The sequence below is a fragment of the Triticum aestivum genome, chromosome 3A (assembly GCF_018294505.1).
Source record: "Triticum aestivum cultivar Chinese Spring chromosome 3A, IWGSC CS RefSeq v2.1, whole genome shotgun sequence".
Taxonomy (NCBI): domain Eukaryota; kingdom Viridiplantae; phylum Streptophyta; class Magnoliopsida; order Poales; family Poaceae; genus Triticum; species Triticum aestivum.
In genome coordinates, this window is record NC_057800.1 from 619841914 (window position 1) to 619847078 (window position 5165).

At 41.3% G+C, this 5165-nt stretch overlaps 1 long non-coding RNA gene across 3 annotated transcripts; it reads left to right on the forward strand.

The window, feature by feature from the left end:
• Positions 1-1234: 1234 nt before the first annotated feature.
• LOC123062638 (uncharacterized) lies at positions 1235-4255 on the forward strand. 3 transcript variants are annotated; one of them, XR_006429814.1, is made up of 2 exons: positions 1235-1770; positions 2353-4255. It is a non-coding gene; the product is annotated as an uncharacterized lncRNA (long non-coding RNA). The 3 variants fall into 3 exon arrangements; XR_006429813.1 differs by having other exon boundaries at positions 2381-4255; XR_006429812.1 differs by having other exon boundaries at positions 2387-4255.
• The last annotated feature ends 910 nt before the right edge of the window (positions 4256-5165 follow it).

Consider the following 5165-nt stretch of genomic DNA (forward strand, 5'->3'; position numbering starts at 1 on the left):
GACCGAGTTGTGGTTCGATGGCTCTGAGATGTTAGGGTTTCACTGAGATTTTATTGTCGGTCTCACTAATTAGTACATTTCGGTGGCACCGAGTTGTACTTAGTGCAATGGCCAGAGCCAATCGGTGGGACCGAAAGTTTCATTTCGGTCGGTCCGAGATGAGTTCGACGAAAACCTAACCCTAAATTTTTTCTTAGAATCTGTTCTAAAGGAACTTTTCGATGGACAGAAGAATCTCAAATATGGCAAGATACATGGCATTATCCTTGTGCATTGAATCGGAAGGGGATAGCACGAGGAGATCGGACCGTACCCTAACTTGGTGACGATTCTCTACGGTGGTAACGGCGGTGTTGATTCCCATTGACGGTGACGGAGACCTGCGGGGGAAATGTACAGGCGAAGACGATTATCCGAAGACCAAGGGGGCAACAATGGGGCGCGGGCTCGTGAGATTTGAAGGATTTTTCAACTGTACGGGTCCGCTGAGTATATATACCCATGTGTTGTCGGTGTCGCCGAGATGCAAAATTGTGTGCAGTTGTTGCAACTCGGTGGGACCGAGTCATTCTAATCGGTAGCACCGAGATTAAAAACCTAGATCAATCTAGTGCTTTCGATGTGACCGAGTTTGAGTGAGTTAGTCTGCCCAAAATGCAATAGAAGGTTTTGGAATGCAGCCCTTGACGGATCGGTGGCTCTGAGTGCTCCTCACCCCGAGGGTCCGAAAAAGACTTGTTCATTTTTTGTGATATAGCATGAATAGAGTTTGAGACAAGAAAAGCATAGATAGCTAGAGAAGGTTCTTAGGCATTCTTGTTCAGCCATTTGGCTAAAAAAAACAGACAAACAAAACAACAAATGGATGTCCTCGAATGGAAAATTATGCAACCAACATGCTCACACAATAAGATAGCAAATGAAACATGTGTCAAAGCATGCACAAACAATTCTAGCATCTATCAAGAAAATAATGATGACTAAGTCATCTATATATTTAAATACATTATAACTGAGCACTTTTCCTGTCCTCTCAGGCCATTAGCTTTTTTAGCCATTGGATTGTCACTTTTAGACTTCCTTGACTGTCTGATTTACTTCAAATCGCGCGTACAGGCTTCGTGACGAGTGCTAACCTTTTCGGGCCGCTGCTCTGGTGGTTTTTTTGGGCATCCGACGTTCAATTGGGCCTACTGGGCCTGACTAGGATCCCGTCCAACGCAAAAGTGGAGAACCCTAAAACATTGTACGCTCGCGACCCTGGTCTCTTTCGCTCGCAGCCTCGCGTGGCGGCGCCTCACCATGGTGCGCTGGGTTTGCACGGACGCGGCGGACAGCGCCACCTCTTTCCATTCGATTGCACGGACGCGAGCGGCGCGGCGGGATTTGGGTGTGGCGGCAAACAACTCTGAAGTTCAGCGCGGGCTAGCGAGGGGACCGAACGCCAGCGAAGCCAGCCGTCGATCCAGCGAGCGGGGAGTAGATCCTGCGCGAGGGGAGGCCGGGAGCAGATCCAGCGAGCAGGAAGCCGATCCAGCCGACGAGGGGATCCATCAGTCGCGGGCGATGCGGATGAATCGGGGGCCTGCCGATCCACTCGACGCGGTCGAACCGCCTGCGTGGAAAGGGGTGAGACGCGGGCGGTAATGGCCGGCGCATCATCACGACTTCTGATTTTCCATATTTTTACATGGGAACAGGGGAGCTTTGGACCTTGTGTCTAGACTACAATCTAACCATCAATAGCCAGCAGCTTCATCCGCATAACACGTAAGCTATCTCCTTCCCTCCTTCACCTTCTTGGATTTGCATTGTTTTTAGATGCTTTAAGTTTCTTGTGGATGTCATCTTACTGAACCACGTGACTAGAACAAAATCGCTGAATCGAAGTGTGTAGCAAACAACCGATTGCTACTGTATGGTCTATGCCATGTTTGCTGACCCCTTTGTCTGTAGTTTCCGATTTTGTGCACAAACAGTTCAGCAAATCAAAAGTGTGTAGATGCTCTAAAGCTATGTATGCTTCACAAAAGAAAGAAAGGGAGACGAGGTGGGATGCTTAGTCATTGCCTCATGGGTCATTGTTTCTTGGGGATCATGCATGTATATATGACTGATATGGATTCCTAAACTGATCGCCATGCTTTTATGGGTCTAGCCAAGGTTTTATGTGTTCTTAATCTACTCTTTCATCAATCTCCATGGATCCTATTGTTATTAGTTTTCCAGTGCTCAAATTTACCTGCTCTGTATGATAACCCAAGTGTGTCGTTGCCTACACAAACTAATGAGCAAGAATTAGTCTACCATTCATGTTTTTTCATCTTTACGTATTATTTTGTTGTAATACAGAAAGATGGACATCTGACACTGCTTGTAGATGTAGTGAAGGTACTCCTGGACCATGATCCATCCCTTGGGAAAACGTTTGCCCAATCAAAATGTGACTCCTCTGATTTGCGGCAATTAGAGGCCACCTCAAGGTAGTGAACCTTCTGCTGGGTTGGTTGAACTACCAAAGGCGAACGGAACAACAATTGCACATACCCTTTATTTTCCTGGTACAGGCAATCTCCAGACATGACAAAGCATGTATCTACGTCAGAAAATTTTCTTAGCTTTTCCAGAAATACGATTTGGTTTAATTATGTATTAGCACTACCCCAATTTACATTGGATTTTTATATGCACACTTCTAAAAGTAAGGTTGTGTGGTCCATTTTTGTAGGGTCATATTTTCTTACCATAACTTGTCACAATCACAGTTCTAATGTTATTGTTTAATTCAACATTTGTATTAGCGGTTAGTTTTGCTTATTTCGCCTCACTACATTAAACTCCATAGTTTGGATTATTTAAATACGGATCCTACTTATGCATATAATATAAGTTCACAAGCTCCAATCCAAGTTATATAGTCGTCGTGGTGAGAACTGAGAATTGACAACTGTATTCCTTGTAATTTGGGAAAAAGGTTGTTGGTCAATTTGCTTAAAATTTACAAGAATTGAGTAGCCGTTACTTGCTTGCATAAAATAGACAGTTTAATTTATGGTATGCTTCGGTTTTTTGTCATACATGTTAATTTGGTAAGAAAAATCGTGTGTTTTTAAATTAACTCATTCTAGGAGCTAGCCACTGCACATTTTCTTTGTTGATTCTCAGTTTTGATTTGAGCTAAGGCTCCCCATTTCGTTCAACTAGATCTTTTACAGACAACAGTATAATAGTTTTTCTCTTCCTCTACCTGCCCTATATAAGCATTTTTTATTTTGTGCTACAGAGTAAAGATACATTTTTAACTCTGATTCCACTACGCACTTTGTCGTGCTTTGCATGTCGGTAGTTTCGTTACACTATAGTAGGATAATCCTTGTGTTACAATTATTGTACTGATTGCATCATAGATTGCCTCATACTGCAGGGAAAACATGAGGGGCTTTCAAACTGCAGTTCGAGAGACGATCTGTTTGTCCTATGGAGGTGTACTCAATGGACTTCTGTTTTTGCTACACTATTCTTCAATAAATATTAGTTTTACCTTCTGCATTTTCTTCCAAGCGACTTTATTCTTTTTCTTATAACTTTGTCCCATCTGCTATCCAGTTAGTGATATTTGGTTTGTTAATTCTCTCTACTTAGCAGGTCAAAGTTTAGGTAAGGCCAAAGTCCAAAGTTGTTTCATGCAACTTAGCATTAGAATGGGTCGGCTTTCTAGAGCAGAAAAGACACATAGTTTTTTTTTGACGTATTGTGCCTATTCGGAAACAAGAAGTGTCTGCTTTGTAGTTTTTTTTCAAAAAATAATATAATTAGAATGAATGAAATATGTGAGGGTTGAGCTCTTGAGTGTTATTGTTTTAAACATTTGTTTGTTCTTTTTGCTGTTCTTGTGAAACAAAGTTGTCGGTGAGAAGACCAGGGTCATGTATGCTTCTGTATCAAGGACTTTCCTCACAGCCATCCCAAGTTGAGCAGTTTTACATACATACAAGATACAACATTATCAAGAAAAACATTCTTGTGGCAACTCAGCAAAATTCTTACAAATTCGCAAGTCAATCATGCATGCTCATGTATTCTTGTGGCTTTGTTCATATATATATCCCCAAAACATGTTCTTAAGTTGAATGTTTGTTCTAAATAAGAAGCTTAGGAGAATTCTTGTGTTACAAATTTACAGTTTATGGCTTTCATGATTTATGCCTAACAAGTAATAAGACTCTGTAAGTCATGCCACCTATTTTTTTCATCATACTGTGCTGACTTTGCTATAGTTATTTGTTTGACAATGATCTTCTAATTATTAACAAAACATAGAAGTTTACAATTAGCAAGGCTATATATTTCTTATTTGTTAGTTATGAGTAAAAGATAGCTTTTTGGACTGAGTATGGAAGCAATCTATGTTAAGCATGATTATTTTTTCTGGTAGTATACTCTACTTTAAAACATGTCGCCAATACCGACCTTTACCATTATAAAAATGGACGGGCGCAGCAACGCGCGCCATCAATGATCTAGTGAGTATATTGACTTAGGAGTCAAATGAGAACATTTAATCATAGGTCATACTCATGTTTAAGCACAAGTGGGGTTACCACTTTTACATAAAGCATTGATGTGTTCACACCATTAGAGTTGATTTAGCTCAATCTTTAGAGCAAAGCTTCCCCTAAATGTGATATCCCTCCTAAGAGGGATGAACTAACCTTGGGTTTTGTCAATGATGACTTCATGTAGATAGTGAAGATGTGGATGCTCAATGTTGATGTAGAACATTTGGAGCAATCCATTGGAGTGTTGCACTTTCAATACCTACATGGGTTAGTCCCACAAGGAACATACAAGAATATACATAGACATAGAGTGAATTGCACATATAATGATGTCCATGAAAGCATTAGGTTACCTGTCCCTTGTCTTACCAACAAGAGGGTTTGTGACTCCATGAGCTAGTGCAAGATATGAAAGTTGTTTGCACAAGTCCTTGCCAAAATGAATACGAGTGAGGTATGTTGGCGGAGTCACCCTCAAGAACACTCTAGTTTTCTTCTTTGGGATCCACATCCACTTGATGGGAATCCTTGGAGTTTGTAGCGATCAGACCTCAAACAATCTAATCTCTGTACTCCGGTGTCATCCCTGGATCAGTAATGCTGACA